The 22,084-nt window shown below is 36.1% G+C and overlaps 1 protein-coding gene across 1 annotated transcript in view; it reads right to left on the bottom strand.

Moving 5' to 3' along the window:
• The window catches only part of LOC141398518 (uncharacterized), a 270,439-nt gene that overhangs the window by 224,123 nt on the left and 24,232 nt on the right, over positions 1-22,084 (bottom strand). The window contains exon 2 of the mRNA XM_073975841.1: positions 4,390-5,060. The gene's annotated coding sequence lies outside the window, so the exon portion shown is untranslated. The remainder of the gene's footprint in view (positions 1-4,389; positions 5,061-22,084) is intronic.

The raw sequence follows: 22,084 nt of genomic DNA on the forward strand, positions 1-22,084 counted from the left end.
AAGAGCACCGTGTAATGTATTTGCTAAAAAACTTAGGGATTGAACAAAGCGTTTATGCGCCCTGGATTCAACGTTTTCGGCCTCGACACAACATTCGTTTTTAATGATTGTAGCGAATATGACTGGAACATCTAAGCTGAAATTGCTTGTTATTGGGAAATCGAAATTACCAAGATGTTTCAAAAACGTGCATTCACTGCGGGTTGACTACGAATATAATGTTAAAGCATGGATGACAACACAAATATTCGAGAAATGCATTCGAAACTGGAATCGAATGAGTAACATCATAAAAACCAACGTGTGAAATAGAGTATACGCAGTTTTGTCAATGAAATTACCGGTGTCCATTGAACGAGATAGTGATCCGGATCATTTAATTGAACGAGATTGCCCAACTCTAGTGTTATTGTTAGACAAAGCCTGGAAAAATTAAAGGTATTCTGTCATTGATAATTGTTTTTTACATTTATCCCCATTCTCATTTTTCTGAACACGTAGAAGATATTGACGATGACAATGTTTTCACATCTTCAATGACGACGACATAATATTGGAAGTTTCAGATGAAGGCTATTCTAACGAAGAAATATTCGAACGGGAAGCTAAAAAGACACAACCAAGTGACACGGTTGTAGGCGTCTTAGCGTTCTAAGCCACCATCAACTTGTCAAAGATTCCGATGACAAATATTGATGATCAAAATCTTCTGATACAGAAGAACAATAAAATAAAGGTGGAAAAAAGCTGCCTAGTATTTGTAATAAAGCATTGAAAAATAGGGTTACCAGCCAAGTCGGACTATAGGAAAGGTTTGGAATTAAATGACTAACATTAAAATAAATAAATAATTCGAATATATAAATTTCGAATGATTTGAAATATAAATGCTAGTCTCCAAGCTTAGCCTTCGTCCACCCACTAAAAAACACCATTCAATATGCCTGATGATCGGTTTAACCACCCGTGAAACGTAGCATAGTGGTTGAATGTGTGGGACTTCGGTGGATTCCTAATTTTTCAATGTACCTATTAGGTCTAAATAGCTCAACTCGAAAGAGAATTAATTCAAATATCACTCTAAAAATGACCTTCGCCTTAATAAGGCAAAACAAAACAAGTAAAAAAGCATTAAGTTCGGCCGGGCCGAACTTTTCATACCCTCCACCATAAAATATTCTGAACTAAAATGGAATAATTACTTTTCATTCCTGTCTCCAACTTTAAGTGGGTACGTTAAAATGTCAGATAATGTTTATGTACATTTATGCTTCATTCGGAGGCCCTTTTTTATGGTGCCTATATCTAACTATGTATGTTGACTATTTTTGGTGGGATAGAAATTGGGAGGTACTGTTATATAGGGGTTATAATAAAACATGGGCCTATGTTGACAGTTTTTGATGGGAGTCTTTAATGTCCGATAACTCCTAATTCGGTTAAAAAATTTAGCTAGAATCTTCAAAATATCGAAAATCGGTACATAACGTGGGAACTTCAAATGTCATTAACAGCTAGTTCGGAGGTATGTGGGCTATACGAAAATATGAACTTAAATGAACCGTTATATGGGGGCTATACCAAAACGTGGACCTATGTCCACAAGTTTTGTCATATAAGTTTATTGACATTTAAGAACTTTAAATGTCAAATTATAGCTACATCGGTCTGAAAATGTAGCTACAAACGTCAAAACACCGCAAATCGGGGGTACCGTTATATGGGGGCTATACCAAAACGTGGACCTATGTCCACAAGTTTTGTTATATAAGTTTATTGACACTTAAGAACCCTAAGTGTCAAAATATAGCTAAATCGGTCTGAAAATGTAGGTAAAACTGTCAAAATACCGTAAATCGGGGGTACCGTTATATGGGGGCTTTACCGAAACGTGGGCCTATGTCCACAACTTTTGTTATATAAGTTTATTGACATTTAAGAACCCTAAATGTCAAATTATAGCTACATCGGTCTGAAAATGTAGCTAAAAACTTCAAAATACCGCAAATCGGAGGGTACCGTTTTATGGGGGCTATACCAAAACGTGGACCTATGCCCACAACTTTCGTTATATAAGTTTATTGACACTTAAGAACCCTAAATGTCAAATTATAGCTACATCGGTCTGAAAATGTAGCTAAAAACATCAAAACACCGTAAATCGGGGGGCACCGTTATATGGGGGCTATACCAAAACGGGGACCTATGTCCACAACTTTTGTTATATAAGTTTATTGACACTTAAGAACGCTAAATGTTAAATTATAGCTACATCGGTCTGAAAATGTAGCTAAAAACGTCAAAATACCGCAAATCGGAGGGTACCATTATATGGGGGCTATACCAAAACGTGGACCTTTGTCCACAACTTTTGTTATATAAGTTTATTGACACTTAAGAACCCTAAATGTTAAATTATAGCTACATCCGTCGGAAAATGTAGCTAAAAACGTCAAAATACCGTAAATTGGGGGGTACCGTTATATGGGGGCTATACCAAAACGTGGACCTATGTCCAGAACTTTTGTTATATAAGTTTATTTATACTTAAGAACCCTAAATGTTAAGTTATAGCTAAATCGGTCTGAAAATGTAGCTAAAAACGTCAAAATACCGCAAATCGGGGGGTACCGTTATATGGGGGCTATACCAAAACGTGGACCTATGTCCACAAGTTTTGTTATATATGTTTATTGCCACTTAAGAACCCTAAATGTCAAATTATAGCCAAATCGGTCTGAAAATGTAGCTGAAAACGTCAAAATACCGTAAATCGGGGGGTACCGTTATATGGGGGCTATACCAAAACGTGGACCGATATATCCCATCTTCGAACTTGATCTTCCGACGGCTAAAAAAATGGTATTCCCCAATTTTCAGCGAAATCGGTCAACAAATGCGACCTGTATGTTGCGAACGGACGGACGGACGGACATGCATAAATCGACTCAGAAAGTGATTCTATGTATATCCCTAGAAGGAACTATGGGTTTATCTCGCTTCCTTTTGTATGTTACATACAAATGCACTAACACATAATACCCCTTACCACATAGTGGTGTAGGGTATAAAAATGATTTCAGCATGAGCCAGGCTGGGATTCGAACCTGGGACCCCAACAACCAAGTGACACGGTTGCAGGCGTCTTAACGTTCTAAGCCACCATCAACTTGTCAAAGATTCCGATGACAAATATTGATGATCAAAATCTTCTGATACAGAAGAACAAATAAAATAAAGATGGAAAAAAGCTGCCTAGTATTTGTAATAAAGCATTGAAAAATAGGGTTACCAGCCAAGTCGGACTATAGGAAAGGTTTGGAATTAAATGACTAACATTAAAATAAATAAATAATTCGAATATACAAATTTCGAATGATTTGTGACATAAATGCTAGTCTCCAAGCTTAGCATTCGTCCACCCACTAAAAAACACCATTCAATATGCCTGATGATCGGTCTAACCACCCGTGAAACGTAGCATAGTGGTTGAATGTGTGGGACTTCGGTGGGTTCCTAATTTTTCAATGTACCTATTAGGTCTAAATAGCTCAACTCGAAAGAGAATTAATTCAAATATCACTCTAAAAATGACCTTCGCCTTAATAAGGCAAAACAAAAAAATGATTTCAGCATGAGCCAGGCTGGGATTCGAACCTGGGACCCCAACAACCAAGTGACACGGTTGCAGGCGTCTTAGCGTTCTAAGCCACCATCAACTTGTCAAAGATTCCGATGACAAATATTGATGATCAAAATCTTCTGATACAGAAGAACAAATAAAATAAAGGAGGAAAAAAGCTACCTAGTATTTGTAATAAAGCATTGAAAAATAGGGTTACCAGCCAAGTCGGACTATAGGAAAGGTTTGGAATTAAATGACTAACATTAAAATAAATAAATAATTCGAATATACAAATTTCGAATGATTTGTGATATAAATGCTAGTCTCCAAGCTTAGCCTTCGTCCACCCACTAAAAAACACCATTCAATATGCCTGATGATCGGTCTAACCACCCGTGAAACGTAGCATAGTGGTTGAATGTGTGGGACTTCGGTGGATTCCTAATTTTTCAATGTACCTATTAGGTCTAAATAGCTCAACTCGAAAGAGAATTAATTCAAATATCACTCTAAAAATTACCTTCGCCTTAATAAGGCAAAAAAAAAAAAAAAAAAAAAAAAAAAAGACACAATTTTGTTTAGGCAGTCTATCCGTTTAAAAGATCCAAACTTATTGTTGACATATTAGGCAGATCGCTGTTCCCCCAATAATTCCAATTCATACAACTATTGATGCTGGCATAACATTAAGTTTATATGCAGTTATGTTTGATATTATTATTAATATTATTCAATAGAACTTTTGAAACAAGTTTCTTACTTACCTGTGTGGGTTCAACTGATAAATACGTCTTCTGTTGTCGCTGTTGTTCCAGTTGTTGTTCTTGTTGGTGTTACTGTTGATCGGCTAATAAATCCAATGCCGATGGTATCTCGTGCAACAGCTGCGATTGTTGCTGCTGTTGTAAATTCAAATGGTGCTGTTGCTGATAGTGTTGATGATAGTATTGTTGTTGTTGCTTCATACCCAGGTTGATACTCGAATTTATCCTTTTGTTGCATTTGATATTGAAGTTGTTGTTTGTAATTGTTGTGCTGAGGTGATTGTTGATTTTGTTGTTGCATTTGTATTTGCAGTTGCTGATGGTGTTCTTGCTGCTTTTGTTGTTTTTGCTGCTGTTGTTGTTTACTAAGAGGTACTGCAACAACACAAGTGGCTATCCAACAAAAGCCAATGACCAGACTCAAGGAGATTTTCGTTGTCATCATTGTGGCTATTGTGGTAGTGCGGTGACAAGAGTTGCAGAAAACAGATTTTTAAAGAATTTTTCACAGATATGTTTTGAAATTTTATGTTATGCGTCTTTAATGTTTATTTTGTTCCCAATTTTTGTTTCTCGCCGGTACCGAGTGTCTATCTGATAGATAATGTTTTTTATTTGGTTGTTTTTCACACAATTTTCTGAAAATCGCTGCAAAACTGTTAAGTGCTAGCCTAAAGGGGAGTACACACTAACAGTCAAAACTGACAGTCAACGTACTTTAAGGACAATTTTCCGGCAAATAACAACTTTTATTTAGCTAAAAACGTTTGAAATACAATATTTACGATATTATTTAGAGATTATAAAAGAAATTTTTCAATTAGGCTTTGATATTCACGAAATAGACCTCGATGACTGTCAGTTTTGCATGTCAATGTGTACTATACTTAAGAAAATGAGTAGAACAAATGAACAAACTTAGCAAATTGTCGGAAAACATTTACAAATTAATAAAAATTTAAAGTTGGTTTTTATAGTAGAGTCTTTGCATGTCAATAGACTGACAAAGTTTTCATCATCACCATCATCACAATCACAATTGCCATCAACTTCTTTGGTTACTTTGCGGCCTTCATCCTAATTTGTGTGTATTTGCTGTCAGTTCTGGCAAAACTTGATTTCACAATAAGAAGTTGTTTCACATGAAATAGCACAACTCAAGGAGAGGAAGAGGTAGCAGCCAGGGTTTCGGAGTCGAGCCATTTTTCCTTCGACTCCGACTCCGACTCCAGGCCAGTTTTTTGTCACGACTCCGACTCCGGAGTCGACTCCGAGGGTAATTTCCTATACCACTAAAAATTAATAAAATTTGCTAAATTTTTCAACTTTTCCTATACTAGGACCCTATATGCTTATGTGTTCTTTTCTCTAAGACAATTTGTAATGCAATGCGATGTAAAATTGATGTTCCGTATTGAATCTGCTGTATCTTATATCAAAAAGAACAACAACAACAGAAAGAATTTAGAAAGTTTCAGTAGATTTTGCAGAAATATATGTACGAGTATACCCTCCGATTATCAATTTAAATTTAAAAACAAGTAGAACTGACGAGTTTGATTAAATTTTTTTGTATGGACGCACAGAGGGGAAACATAGGCATAAAGTTGCTCAAAACTCAAAATATGAAAATCGTTTTTTTTATGAAAAAATGTTGATAAACGGCAACCAGACTCTTTTCTACATTTGCTATAACCATCCTCGACTTTGTAAGATTAACCAATCCAATGCAGCAGTCGATTGAACTCAGCCTTACTGAAAACAAAAAGTAAATTTTCGAAAACTAACTAAATTAGGTGAACATTAAAATGACATTATTTTCGCGAAAACTAATATTTTTCAAGATTTATTGTTTTTGTACAGTCTCCGAACAAGATTAGCATTTAAAATTTTCAGATTGATTTTACATCTTTGCTCTTTAATAATGGTAATACATATCCTCTTTATGAAAATTTTTTATGATCATTTTTAAGATTACTACAATTTCAATAGTGAAATGTTTTATGCGATTGAGCCTCAAATATCAGATTCAATCATAAAAAATTGCGCATATTTGCGCCATTCCGAAAAAATCAAATTTTTCTCAACTAAAATATGAAATATTTTTATATGGAATTGAAAGGTTTACTCACACTAAATTTTGCTCCGCGTTATAACCGGGGCTCTAATTTATCAAACTAAACCAACACCTATCAAATATGTTTGCATTATTCAGAAACATTCACGGCTTTTCTCATGTGAATTGAGAAAAATTTTATTTAAGTAAATTTCAAAAAATAAAATTTGGAATGAAATATATGTATATGGGACTATATACATCTGTATTGATTTGTTTGAAAATTGGCTCAATGTTTTTTAAGGATAGTTCAGGTTGCATGTGTCAAATTTCAGTGATTTTGGTGCATTTTTATCTCATATCAGATGCGAATATATATGGAAGCTGCATCCAAATCTGGACCGATTTTCATTATTTTCTATAGGATTAATCCTTGTGCAGAAGATATGCTTTGTGCAAAATATTATATCAATCGAAGTATAAATGAGCTATCTAGGACTTTTGATCAACTTTTAACCCAAATTTCCCCTCTGTGGGACGGGTCACATATCTTTTTAGTTTTATTTTGTCGAAACATGAAGATGGGTATGCCAACAGTAATTTGTTACTTACAGATTTTACGAAAGCGAAATTTTGACTTCTACAGTTCCCTTTTTTTTAAATGCATATTTATACCCTCCACCATAGTATGGAGGGTATATTAAGTTTGTTTTTCCGTTTGTAACGCATTGAAATACTCATTTGCGACCCTTTAAAGTATATATATTCTTTATCAGCGTAAAATTCTGAGTCGATCTGTGCATGTCCGTCCGTCTGTGGTAATCATCCTAGCATCCACCAAAATGGAGATAGAATGCTGAAATTTTGGGAAAATGCGTCTTTTGTTTGCAGGCAGGTCAAGTTCGATGATGGGCTATATCGGTCCACGTTTTGGTATAGCCCCCATACAACGGTACCACCCGCCGCCCCCTCTTAGTGGTCACAACACCTCTCCATCAAAAATTGTCAACATAGGTCCATGTTCGGATATAGCTCCCATATAACGGTACCTCCCAATTTTTAGTAATTTGGCAATTTTAGCTACAATTTTTAACCGAACTAACTGTAATTTGACATTTGAAGGTTGTAGTGGTCACCACACATCTTCATCAACAATTTTTAACATAGCCCCAATATAACGATACTTCCCGATTTTCGGTACTTTGAGGATTTTACTTAAAATATTTAACCGAACGTAGGTCCATGTTTTGGTATAGCCCCAAAACAAACCTCCCGATTTTCCGTACCTTAGCTCTATTTTTTGCACGAACTTTCTGTAATATGAAATTTAAAAGCCAACCAAAATTCTGCAAAAAATTGTTCATTTAAGTTCATATTTTCGTATAGCCCACATACCTCCGAACTAGCTGTTAATGACATTTGAAGTTCCCACGTTATGTACCGATTTTCGGTATTTTGAGGATTCTAGCTACAATTTTTAACCGAATTAGGAGTTATTTGACATTAAAGGCTCCCATCAAAAACTGTCAACATATGTCCATGTTTTGTTATAACCCCTATATACCGGTACCGTTATCTCCCAATTTCTAGCCCACCAAAAATTGTCAACATATAGGCACCATAAAAAAGGGCCTACCGAATGAAACATTGTATGTACATTATCTGACATTTTAACGTACCCAACTTAAGTTTGTGTCAGGAATGAAAACTAATTATTCCATTTTAGTTCAGAATATTTTATGGTGGAGGGTATGAAAAGTTCGGCCCGGCCGAACTTAACGCTTTTTTACTTGTTTTTAATTCGTTTCGCTTAAATACACGATTATTATGTTCTTAATGATCCCACAAAAACATATTCTGATCGGTTTATTCGTTTTCGAGCTTCAGTGGTCACCGCAAACTGCTTTAGTAAAAACAGTGTTTCGTAGGTGGCCATTTGTCAGAAAACTGTGCAATATTTTTCAAAAAAAAAAAAAAAAAAAAAAAAAATCTGAAAGTAGCTCAAGGTATTATAAATCAGATGAAAACAATATCTTTTGGAAAAAATTGGTAGATTACTTGTAAAAATTCATGAAAAATTTCATTTTTCGTGCACAATAAGTGACCATAACCCCTTAATTGTGGACAAAATAAACTTATAATACTTTTTCCACATTATATTGTGAAGTATAAATATGTGAGATCTAAAACTAGTATTACAGAGTGTATATAAGTGTTGTCATAAATGTGATGGTATATTTAGAAATCGATTCATATTGAAAGATGCAATTATAATTCTTTTGTCATGGAACATTACTAAATATAATAAATCCTTTGCTTACAAGTTTACTCATAGATTTCCTATAAAATGAATAAACGATTTATCAAAATGTTAATAAAGTTAATCTCTCTATCATAAAAAATAAAAACTCTTTTGATAAATGTAGAAAAAAACATTTTGCCCGGAGTCGGAGTCGAGCTTTTTTTCACGACTCCAGAATCCGACTCCGACTCCAGCAAAATTTGCTAGACTCCGACTCCAGACTCCGACTCCGACTCCGACTCCGCAGCCCTGGTAGCAGCAGATACCCATTGTTTGTAAAATGCATAGAAAACAACGAAGTGGGGGAAAAATTACAAACAAAGCGTGCCACATGCCCATCATAATCGTTGAAGTGTACCAAGTTTAATTACATTTGCATACATTTTGTTGTTGGCAGTTTGTGATTCTTTTTAAGTTTTTGAGCCTCTGGCTGGGAAGATAATTATGAAAAATAAAATTGTTTTGCTAGTTTCTCACTTATCGGGAAAAAGACCACAGAAAATTATGATAATCTTTGGGTGGAACCAGGGTTTCGAAAACAGAGTTTTCGAGTCGGAGTCGAGCAATTTTGCTGGAGTCGGAGTCTGAGTCGAAAAAAATATCTCGACTCCGGGCAATTTTTATACCCTATACCACAATGTGGAAAAGGGTATAATAAGTTTGTTTTCCCAAAAATTCATGTAACGCCGCGAAATATTCGTCGTAGACCCCTCATGTGGTATACCAAACTTCATATCTCGACGAGATAAAGCGATTTAGCGATGTGTGTCCGTCCGTCCGTCCGTCTGTCCGTCCATTAAAAATTGTAATCAAGCTAGAGGCCGCAATTATGGACCGATTGTCACGAAATTTAGTATGGAGGTCGGGTTTGGACCAGAATAGAACTGATTAGTTTTTGGCGATGATCGTGAAATGTTAAAGGGATGAAATGGACCAAAAACAAAATTTTTGCTCGATTTTGTAGCCGCTCTGTAGGTCGCAATAATAGTCCGATCGGCGCGAAATTTTAAACGTAGTTTTGGTTTGAGATGAAGAAGTAGCGTGCAAGTCAACGGTATGATCGGATAATATTTAGCGGGTTAAATTGATCAAAACTTTTGTGTATACATTTAAATAAAAGTTATCATTTATCAAAAGCTAGCCCGGAAAGCTAGTGCACAGGGATAGTGGTATAGGGTATCACATGGTCGGCCCCGTCCGACTATAGTCTGTTCTTACTTGTTTTTTCTACCTTATAGAAATATAACATTAAATTCGGCACACCAATATTTTTTGCAAATATCATTATTTATTTCAAAAGAATGCTATAAGAAAACATACATACAAACGGTATTATTACTTAGTATAATAGAGGACAATTCACAGGATATTTATTATCCTTTGAAGTCTACTCTATTCATCCCTGTTTTGTTGATCCGATTGACACTTTAAATTGTTGCAAACAAAAGGGCCACTGGACTTCTGATATTGTTTGTATGAAAAGTCATCCTTGTATTTTATGGTGGAGACATGGTGGTCTCTATGCGAAATCGTACTGAATACCTGTGTCACAAAATGGAAGTCAAGGAATGTCTGGGGTGGAAAATTCTCTTTCCGAATAAAATCCCCTATTGACAATATTAAGAACCCCAAAGGATTACATACCTGAAATATCTGAGTTAGGTCGTGATGAATTTTTTGATTGACCCCAACGAAGACTGAAAAAATAACTTTATATCTCTGTTTGGAGATATTGTCTCATGATTTTAATATGACATGTTTTCATTTAAATAGACTAATAATTTGTCCTTCTAGCTCAGTTCCTTCCATGTTTTTTTGTTCATGAACTGAGAATGGGAGGGGGTAGGGGTCTAGTATTCCGTGTAAGCATTAATAACCGATCCACATACATATGTATTTATCTATCTACGCCTTTTTCAGATGCTGTTTAAGTTGCATTTGCAATTCGAAACATTTTAATTGTAATTCGACTTATTTTATTTGTAATTTGAATTATTCCATAACTCGATTCCATTTGTAACTTCGAAATATTCTTGATCAATGTAAAAATAAATCAATAAAGCCATATCCTTCCGCTGAAATCAAGATACAGCTCGCAATATTTAACATAGAACTTTGCACTTTTTTACAAAACCCGATTTTCGGCATTTTTAAGGTTTTAGCCGCATTATCCTGCCGAAGTGGCTTAAATTTTGTGTTTAATGGGAAGGGTACCTCCAGGTACACAAAAGAGTACCTCCCGGTTTTAGACATTTTCAAGGGTTTTAGCTAAATGAATCAACCGAATTGGATATAGTTCGGTATTAAGTCTCCCTTGGAGCCATAACATATTTATGCACAGAATTATTGGTTTAGTTCCGCGTTCTGATATAGCTACCGTAGAACAGTATCTCCCGATTATAGATATTTTAGAGGTTTTAGTTTTATTATCCTACCGAAATGGCTACAATTTGCTTTTAATCTTCTTTGTGTACAAAACCTTCCAGGTTTTATATATAGCTTCCAAAGAACGGACTGAAGTTCGTCCCAGTTGAACTTAACGCCGTTTTTACATGTTGTTAAGAATGAACCGTTTCATTGAACACGTTTTTATTTTATTATCCTAAATATGAAACCTTCAGTAACTCTAAAAAAATTACCTTTAAATGCAACTTGGAATTGTCGAGACCGCGATATTTTACTTCCGCGATGATTTTTTAGGGTCAAGACAGTAATTACCACAGTATTGCAAACAATTTTTAAACACTACTTCAAAAATATCTTTGATTTTATGTTTTCCTATAAAAATTGTGGGGGGAGGTACCCTGGTAATTTTACTGACCAGTACAAAAAGTAGCTATACACATATTCTCAGATCTAAAAACACCACATGCAAAATTTCATTAAATTCGGTCCAGCAGTTTCAGAGGAGTTTAAGTTCGAACATGATGGCAGACTTGAAGAATTTTATATATACATATCGTCACCATAAATGCCGGAAGACGTAACCCACAAAACGAAAACTTTACAGGAGATGCAAAAAACGTTATAAAATTAAAAACTGTTTTATGGATTATTAATCTTATGAAGGCGAGTATATGGGATATTATCGATCATATACGAAGGGTAATAAGTAGTGAAACCAAAACCGCTGAAGTGCGGTAATAAAATCTGCAATATTATACCATTTTCCGAAATGCCATTTCTTGAATAGGATCGTTGTTTTTGAACGTAGAAGCTTGAAATTTTACCAGAGCATGTATTTTAGTTTCATGTATCAGATTACGTCAAAAAACTAATTTCGATTTTCATGTCGGTTACGTCTTCGGGCATTTATGGTGACGATATATAGATGTTCACCGAAAATTTTATGTAGGATCGGGTAAAAGTAATAAAGGACACCAAAGTTCAAAATGTGTGCGCTGCATTTTAGTTTAAGAGGTGATCCCCACAATTTCTGAAAAAAGAATAAATATCATAGAATATATGGTCAAATTTTCAAGTCAATCGGAACAATATTGCATTAGATATGAGGGTGTTTTACTTGAAATGACATTTAGAAATCGGCCAGAAAAATATATGCCAATGGGTTTATTAGTTTTGGTGCTAGATTTAGCCCCACATGAAAAATTGCTTTTATTGGGCTTTACAACTGGAGGTCTCCTTTTAAGGCTAAGCACATTGGCTTGCATCCAGTTTAAAACTTGGCTATGAATTGCTTATAATTTTTATGGCATTTAGTACTTATGATTTGTATTACCCCTTTATTTTCATATTTCCATATTCCGTCCAGAATATACTAGTGCAAAAAAAAAACCGTAAAACCGGCAAACACTTTCTTCCTTTTTTCAATACAGATACGAATTTTACATACTATTTATGTTTTGTAGTTGAGTATTATATTGAAACGAATGCCATTTCTAAAGAATATGTAAGGAAACACCAACAGATTAGCCTATATAGGCCAAAATATAGTAAAAAGTTTAAAAATTTTGTGCAAATTTTATTAATTCTAGTGTTACAGGAATTCTCTCTCGGAGTCGACCCGGAGTCGGAGTCGTTAAAAAACTAGTCTGGAGTCGGAGTCGTTCCAAAAATACCTCGACTCCGAAAGCCTGGATGGAACAAGTACTTTCCTTAGCAAAAATTAAAATTATTTATACGGTGCAATTAATGAGATATTAAAACAAGTAAGATAGGACTATAGTCGGACGGGGCAGATCATGTGATACCATATACCACTACCCCTGGGCACCTTTTTCCACGGAATTTCTTTTACATGATTGCGACATATTTGAGTCATCTGGTCATATACATACACATTTAAGTTGATATATGTACATAACAACAGACCAGAGATATAGCACGTACATATATACATACCTTCGGTGCTGGAAACGCTAGGTGTTATCTTCCTTTTAAACAGATTAAAGACATAACAAGTGAGCAAAGGCTATAGTCGGGACGGGACCGACAATGTGATACCCTACACCACTACCACTGTGTATAAGCTTTTCACTAGTAAACATTTCTTTTAGGGAATATAATCCGACTACCACCAAAAATAATATGCCTCTTTCTCTCTGGGACCCCCATAAGCATCCAAAATTTTGAGACCATCCCATCAAAATTACGACCTGTAGCTTGATTGCAAAAAAATGGAAGAATTGGGAAGAATTGGAATGTAAAGGTAATATTTTCTTCTTCCATTGACAGGCCGTTGGAATACCCCTACTAGAAGCCAATATATCCACAATAAATAAAACTTTGAATTTGTCTCCAAATGAGTTTTCCCCCATTCCGACCACTGAATATTATCCGAACATTACCAAAATCAATAGGCGTCTTTCTCTTTCGGACCCCCATTAACCCCCAAAATTTCGTGACGATCCGATCAAAATTGCGACCTGTAGCGTGATTACAAAAAAATCGGAAAATGGGATGCATTATCGACTATTGCCATATCTCTGCTATTTGACCACATACGACAACCTACTTTACATCGTTGTAAATGTGATATTTTCTACTTTCCTTGCCAGGTTTTGTTTTTGATATACCTCTTAAAGAAACAGAGATATTGGCTTTGAAATAAAATGTTGACTTTTCTCCAAATAAGATGTTGCCCATTCCGACCCCTAAATATTATCCGACCATCACCAAAATCAATAGACTTCTTCAACTGTGAGACCCCCATTAACCCTCAAATTTTCGTGACGATCCGATCAAAATTGCGGCCTGTAGCGTGATTTCCAAAAAAATAGATAAATGGGATGTATTACCGACTATTGCGATATCTCCGTTATTTGGTTACTTACGCCGACCTAGTTTGCATCATTGTAAAGACGGGATCTTCTACTTTCATAGTCAGGCTTTGCTTTTGGAAAATTTTCAACCAAAGCTGTGATATTCGTCAATATAATTAAAATCGCAAAAATGAAAATTGGGGGTTTATTTACTACTATTGTGATATCTTCGTTGTTTGATGACCTACGAGCACCTACTTTACATCATTAGAAAGGTGATATTTTCTGCTTTCATTGTCAGGCTTTGCTTTTGGTATACCCCATATAGAAGCTGAGATTTTCGCTTTGGAAAAAAACGTTGTCTTTTTATCCACCTAAGTTTTTTGCCCTTTCCGACCCCTAAATATTATTCGACCATCACCAAAATCAATAGGCTTCTTCCCCTCCGGGACCCTCATCAACATCCAAAATTTCGTGACGATCCGATCAAAATTGCGACCTGTAGCGTGATTACAAGGTTTAGATGGACAGACGGACAGACGGACAGACGGACGGACGGACGGACTGACGGACGGACACACATAGCCAGATCGACTCAGCTCGTCGAGACATTCATTTTGGTATATATAAGTATGGGTCTACGACCATTATTTCAATGCGTTACAAACTTTTTGGGCAAAACCAACTTATAATACCCTCCCCACATAGTGGTGTAGGGTATAATTATATTGACTCTCGAGCGTTGATTATTAATAGACGAACATAAAAACTTCTGCGTTCAAGGGAAGAACTACATGCAACCAGTCAAGTTCGGTGGTAGAAAATAAATTTGATATCCCTCAACGCGTTTTCCTTCTTTGCAATGTATAGATTTTGTTATTGCAGCTTCTTGTGTTGCCGTGGGCACTTCCGCATATATAAGTGTCCTAACAGACAGATACGTTCATAAGTTTTAGAAATGTACCTTTCTTTAAATAGACACTGCGCATTCCAGGACATTTTCTGATTAAACATAAAAAAAAACATTGTTCCACAACATCCCATACGGGACAAGGGAGACTTCTTTCATATCAATGAGTGCACCCCAATTCACATTTAGCTCAGTGATATGGGACCTACTGTTTATCGCCGAGTCCGAACGGCGTGTCTTAAGACACCACTTATGGAGAAGTTTTTCAAGGCTGAAATACTCAGGAAATGTCGCCAACATTACTGAGGGGTATTTTGCCACCGTTGAAAAATGTTTGATGTTGCTTGGCCGGGGAATCGAACCCCCGACCTTCTGTGTGCAAGACGGGCGTGCGTACCATTGCACCACGGTGGCACGCACATTTTCTGATTATTTCATGAAAATAGGTTAATTAGTTTTAAAGATATAACATATTTAAAAAACTGCGCGTGATCAGGTCTTACGGGCCCAAATAAGTACCGCTGTTCGGCGACACAACAACCATTGTCTCGCAAATAAATTTTCAAAACGACACGTTCGTAAGCTTTGCTATATTGCAAACCTAATTTAACAAAAAATATAGCCTATTTTCACCAAGTGTCATCCCTGTGCATTCTCTGTAATTTTTAGGAAAATCTGTTTAGTAGTATTAGAGACAACGTATAAGAGAAACGTATTTAAAAAAGTGGGCGTGGCCGGGTCTTTAGGCCCCAAATGAGTACATAGAATCGGAGACACAACCACTATAGCCTCGCAAATTATTTTCTCTGAAATTTTCAAGAAAATCGGTTCAGTAGTTTTGGATATATAACATAGTTAATAAAGTGGACGTGGTCGGGTCTTTATGCCCCAAATGCGTACATAGAATCGGAGACACAACCACTATTGCCTCGCAAATTATTTTCTCACCGACACGTTGGAAAGTTTTGCTAAAATAGCGTTTTTCAAACAAATACGGCATAGGGGAGGTACCCCACCCCTTGAAAAATTTTCACATAATTTTCATTATACGTTCATTGTTATTTGGATTGTTGGATAGCGTAGAAGGGTCTACAATTGTAAGATTTTATAATTTTAACATTTTCATTTATTCGATTTATAAATTGCAATTTTATTTTAGTGAATAAACCTGACCAATAACAGATGTTTATCAAAGGCCCTTACGTGTTTTTTCTTACGTTAACAACACACCCTGTAAATAACTTACGATCATCACCAAAAACTAATCGTTTCTATTCTTGCCGGAACCCGGCCTCCATACAAAATTACGTGACGATTGGTCCATAATTGCGACCTGGAGTATGATTACAATTTTTAAATGAACGTACGGAAGGACACTCATCTCAACATCGCTTTTTAATTGATATCACAAGTCCACCTGTATTATAAACCTGAAATTACCAGCTTTTTTATGCGGAAGTTGTATAAAGGAGTTGCCTTTATATTGATATATTTCCATTGGAAAGACGCCTACCGTGGTCTTCTATTCTACAGAAGCCCCCTACATTGACCTTCTATTTATAAAAGCCCCTATTCTGTAAAAGCCACCTGCGATTGTCCCTTATTCCTTTTCTCTTGTATCCTATAGAAGACCCCCTAGGTTAGGTTTAAGTATGCGCAACCATCTAGTAGAATAGGTGACTGCTCCACTCGGAGACCGTTGGTCCATTGTGTTCGTCCTGTGTGGGCTATTGCTGGAGATTCAGAAAGTTGATGTATTTTTATGAGATGAGGATGATAGGGTAGATGTGTGATGATGGTAGATGTGAGGTGATGGTGAGTGTAGGAGATGTTGAGTTGATGGTGCAGCACAGATAGCATGGAGATGTAGAGAGTGATGCCACGGTATAAATGAGAGTATTCTGGAAGAGTGAAAAGAGTCTGATTACTATTGGTTTTTATGGATCTTTGCCAAGCCATGATAGATGTTTGGCAAAGTTGAGTAGGACGATGGGATCTATGTTAGACAGGAAGGTCAGTGTCTATCTCATATCTACCTAGTGTTCGGTATCTCCTTGTTTGCAACAAGGGGCACCTACAAAGCAGATGTTCGACAGTGTCTATCTCCTCCGCATCTTCACATAGTTAAAGATCTCACTCTACAGTGACCTGTTATAAGTCCCACCGCGATTTTCATCCCTAACATATCAAGTGAGAGGAGGGAAGCCGTTCTTCGACGAGAAACCATAGGTCAGATTGCCTTGGATACCATACAACCAGATTCCAATAGCCATCTTTGATGTGCTCTCTCATTGAAGATCTCCGAAGTTTGCTGATGAAGTGGCACATCGGTGGCCGAATGGTTTCATCAACTGATAAGTCGATAGAGCTAGAGCCACCTCGAGCCAGTTCATCTGCTACCTTGTTTCCCATAATGTTGCTGTGACCCGGAACCCAACATAGCTTTACGATATGGTGTATATCCTGCAGAGCTCTCCTACAATCAAGAATAGCTCTTGAATTTATGGTCCATGACTTGAGAGTCTTGAGGGCCGCTTGACTATCGACATATATATACACCGGTCCTGTAAGGCTACCTTCAAGCCCTTTCACCAATTCAGCTGCTTTCCTGATAGCAAGAATCTCCGCCTGAAAAACACTACAGTTATCGTCGAGCTTGTATGGGTTCCTAATTAGTGGATTCTCGCAGTAGACGCCAACGCCAGTACCTTCTTCCATCTTGGACCCGTCTGTGTAAATTACCAGACCGTCCAGAGGAGATATGCACTCAGCCCATGCGTCTTTGCTTGGGAAGATAACGGTTAAGGAGTCAAACTTGAATGAGGTAGGCATATAATCGCTTACGCAACCATTGTCACCTAACTCAAGTCGACTATCAATTAGTTTTAGGACATTCGAGTGTCCAAAGTGTGAACTACGCCAACACCCTGACTCCCGGAGTCTAAAAGCAGTTATCGCCGCCTGAAACTGGATTAGGATATCCAAAGGTTGGAGATCCAGAATGACGTTTAAAGCAGCTTTAGGAGTGCTTTTAATCGATCCGGCAATCAGCAGTTACGCAATTCTTTGTAAACTTGATAATTTGGAGAGTAACGCTTTGTTCCCAAGAGCTTGCCACCAGACCAGTCCACCATAGGTAAGTATGAGCAAGACCACGGTTACATACAGCCATACAGCCCAATGGAGTTCTTACAGGAGTAGAGTGCCATGAGTCCCTTCTTCGTTCGCTGCTCTACTTTTCAGCATCTCATCAATCCATTCCACAAGGATGGAGGAAATACCTGTGTTGCTGAGAGCATTGTGGATTGATTCAAGCTTCATATTATTGAAAGCCCCCTCTATATCGAGGAAGGCTGGAGACTGTTGATGGCCCACCGAATTCTTGTGTGATTAGTTATTCTGTCTTCTATGCGGTCTTCTATTCTATACAAGCCCCTATGGTGGTACTTTATTCCATAGAAGCCTCCTGCGGTGGTCTTCTATTCTATAGAAGCCCCCTACTGTAATCTAGAAGTCCGCATACGATGGTCTTCTTTTCCATAGAATAGCCCTAATTTCATATATTTAGGTCTGTTATCGCCATTATATCCAGGATGATCATAGTATACTGTAGGGTCTTCACGAACAGTCAATATCTATCACTTATAGGTGACATGTAGGAGGTTAGGGAATTCGTCCGTTGTAGTTCGCAATATTTCCGCCACAAAAAGAAATCCATAAAACAATTATTTCCTGTGGCATAGAAATAAGGTGAATTAAAATGAAAAATATTTCAATAAAAATATACAACTTTTGGAGAACTTATAACATACCTAATGATGTATTTTAAAGCACACAAGCAACCACAAACTTACAGACTCTACGTGTATCCTCTACAAAGTTCATTGTAACAGTAATTGGACGTTAAATAAAAGATGAATGAATATTCAAGTAAGTATTGGATTATACGTGATGTATCATTTCTATAATTGTGTCAATGTTTGTGAGTGTGTATTTGCATGTCGGTTGGCAGATGTGGAGCATGGGCTCTCACTGGGTTTGTTGGCCGCACTGTTCGTATATGCTGTATAAAGATGTTATTTGGTGTGAATGTATGTTTAAAAAGTACACTTAAAACTTGAAAATGATTAATGTTCAAATGAGTTTTAAAAGGACTAAACACTGAGACAATAGGGTGGAACTAATAGGGAATGATATAAGCGAAAAATACAAAATAAACTATTTCCCATAAACCACATCGAAGGTATAATGAATTTCTCTCATAATGAGTGCCGACTGAATCTGCATTTAGGTCAACGGTGTATAGCTTAGTCTAAAGTTATTGTTCAACGGTCAGGAAATTTAAGCCAGCACTTCGCTGATAAAGGGATAGGTTGAATGTGCAAATTCAGTAAACATGTGTACTATTATACTACGGTGCAGTCGTAAAATAAGAATATTAGAAGATAAAATTAATTAAAAATATTTAACCACAAAAATAAGAGATTAAAAAGAAGATATAATTAGACAAATTATGGATGTATAGAGTTATATTACTTCGAGGGTTTCCCGCAGAAGTCTCTGGTTAATAGAGATTTTTATTAACAGTGACAAATTTACCTCTATTTTAACATTTATTGCCTCAAATTTCAAAATATATGCAAAAATTCAACAATTTTTATACATTTCGCACCGTATCTCCAAAACCGTTATCTTTTTCTGAATATTTTCTTTTGGAAAAATATTCCCTGGAATGTAATACACAACTCTTCGGAACATGTCATTGTTGTAAAATGCCTCTATGCCGTTGTTTTCATTACATTTTTCAACGGCGATTTAATAAAAATGTCAATAATGTAGTGAAATCCGAAATGCAAGAATAAACTGTTGGAGTGAACTGTGTTTGAAATACGTGTTGTAAAAGATATGATGAAAAATACCGCTGAAACAACATGAAGTAAGCATTTTAGAATTTCAGAATGTTCTAAAGAATTGTTGAGAACTTTATTTGGAAGATTTTTGCAAAAGGTTACTTGGTTCAACTCCCAATAGTTTAGCCGATACTGACCAGAATTTCAGCAGTTATGTACAATTTTCTATATTTTATAGATTTTGATGCCCTAGATGGAGTTTTTCTTATGTGGTTTTTTCAGAAGATAAGTTCTACTAGTTTAGGGCTACAGTATTGCTAAAGACAGCAAGGCCAAATTCCTATTCGTTTCTGAGATAAAGGTCTGATAAATGCAAAAAAGTTCAGATTTAGCCCGGTTTAGATGAGGCCATAAAATCCGAACTGGATCTGACAGGACAAAACCCTACAAGGGTTTTTGTAGTTTAAATATGTACTTTCAAAAAATGCATATTAGAAGTTGTTTGCATTTTCAGTGTTGCATAGTGTTATATGACAAAGAAGAAGTTTGCAATTTGAGATGGTGATCGGATGATGTTTAGAGGGTTAAATGGACCACAACTTTTGTGTGAAAATTGTGAAAATTTTTAATATACCGGTAACATCTTTATTCCTGGACCACACATTCCGCCCACATAAATAATATTTGGAAGGACAACTCTTGCCCTTTCAATTAATGCCAATTATGTTGATTTATGTGGTCAGGTAACAGAGTTACAGCCTAATATATCCAGTGTTTTGCTTGTAATGTAATCAAAAGCTACTAGAGGTCGCAATTATAGATCAATAGTCACGGAATTTTGCACGAGGTAGGGGTTAAGGTCGAAGAAGATGCCTAAAATTTTTGATTATGATCTGATATTATTTACCGGGTGCAATGGACCATTACTTTTGTATGCTAAATAAAAACATTTTATTTTTGGTCCATATGTGAATCCCTGGAGGCCATATACCGGCAAAGATATAATGAGTTTGGGAAGAGAACCACATCTTCCTCCCATGCTACAAATTGTCTCTATCATGACAGACAAATTCCCAGTTCTTACAAATTACGTGGAACCCTATCATATTACCTGTCCAATTGTCCAAAATTTAAAGATGTAGCAGAAATTGCTAAACAACCCCAATTTTCAAATTTAAGAATATTTCTTAAAATGTACTGTATATAATTGTTCCACAAACATCCCAGTAGGGGCAAGGGAGCCGTCTCTCATATCAACGAGAGCACCCCGATTAATATCAGCTCAATGATATCGACACCTCCAAATAATAGTATGCTAAGTCTAAAAAGTGAGTTTTGCAGGAGAAGCTCTCAAAGTTTGGAAATTTTTTTGAACTTCAGTACTATGCTAAGTCAATATTTGTTTATAACTTCTGTTCGGATTGACCGATCCTTACTAAAATTAGACAGAATTTAAGTTAAAGAACATTCGACACCTCCAAATAATAGTTTGCTAATTCTGAAAAGCAAGATTTGCAGGACAAGCTCTAAAAGTTTGGAGATTTCTTTGACCTTGAGTACTATGCTAAGTAAATATTTGTTTATAACTTCTGTTCGGATTGTCCGATCATTACCAAAATTTGACAGAATTTAAGTTAAAGGACGTTAAATATAAAAATGTAAAGAACTTGAAAACATGCTAAGTCGACTTAGCATACTATTGTTTGGAGGCGTCGATATGTAGACAGCGGAATTATATGCAAAACTTATTTTTGTAAAATTTGCATATTTTGGGCTTCTAATTAAATTTCAATCGAAATATATTACATATGCAAAAATATTCGAAATGTATAAATTATGCATATGCAAATATTATTTTTGCATACTGAAAATTTCTGTATTTCAAATATTTTCGTATGCTACATATATTTCAATAATATCTTCTAAAATGTTTATGTGTACATTTTTCTGTTTGAAATTCACTTCAGACAAGTCAATAAAATAGAGAAATCTTTAACCAGAGCCACAATCTTCAAAATGTTGAAAATGGGGAGCTTTCGTTGTATGGGAGGTATATAAACGCCTAGACCTATACCGACAAATTTCAGACGGAAAGTTTAATACCCCCAATGAAGACTTAATACCAAATTTTAGCCAATTCGGAGGGATATTGAGACCATAACCTTCAAAGTACAGAAAATCGGTAGGTTCTGGTTATGGGAGCTATATGCAGACGTGGACATATAACGATAAATTTCAGGTGGAAAGTTTTTTACCTCCAACGAAGACTGAATACAAAATGTCAGCCATTTTAGTTTGATATTGTGGCCACAACCTTCAAAATACCGGACATCGGGAGGTACGGTTCTATGGGAG

The sequence above is a fragment of the Musca autumnalis genome, unplaced genomic scaffold, assembly GCF_047663935.1.
Source record: "Musca autumnalis isolate F117 unplaced genomic scaffold, ASM4766393v1 scaffold_3, whole genome shotgun sequence".
Classification (NCBI taxonomy): domain Eukaryota; kingdom Metazoa; phylum Arthropoda; class Insecta; order Diptera; family Muscidae; genus Musca; species Musca autumnalis.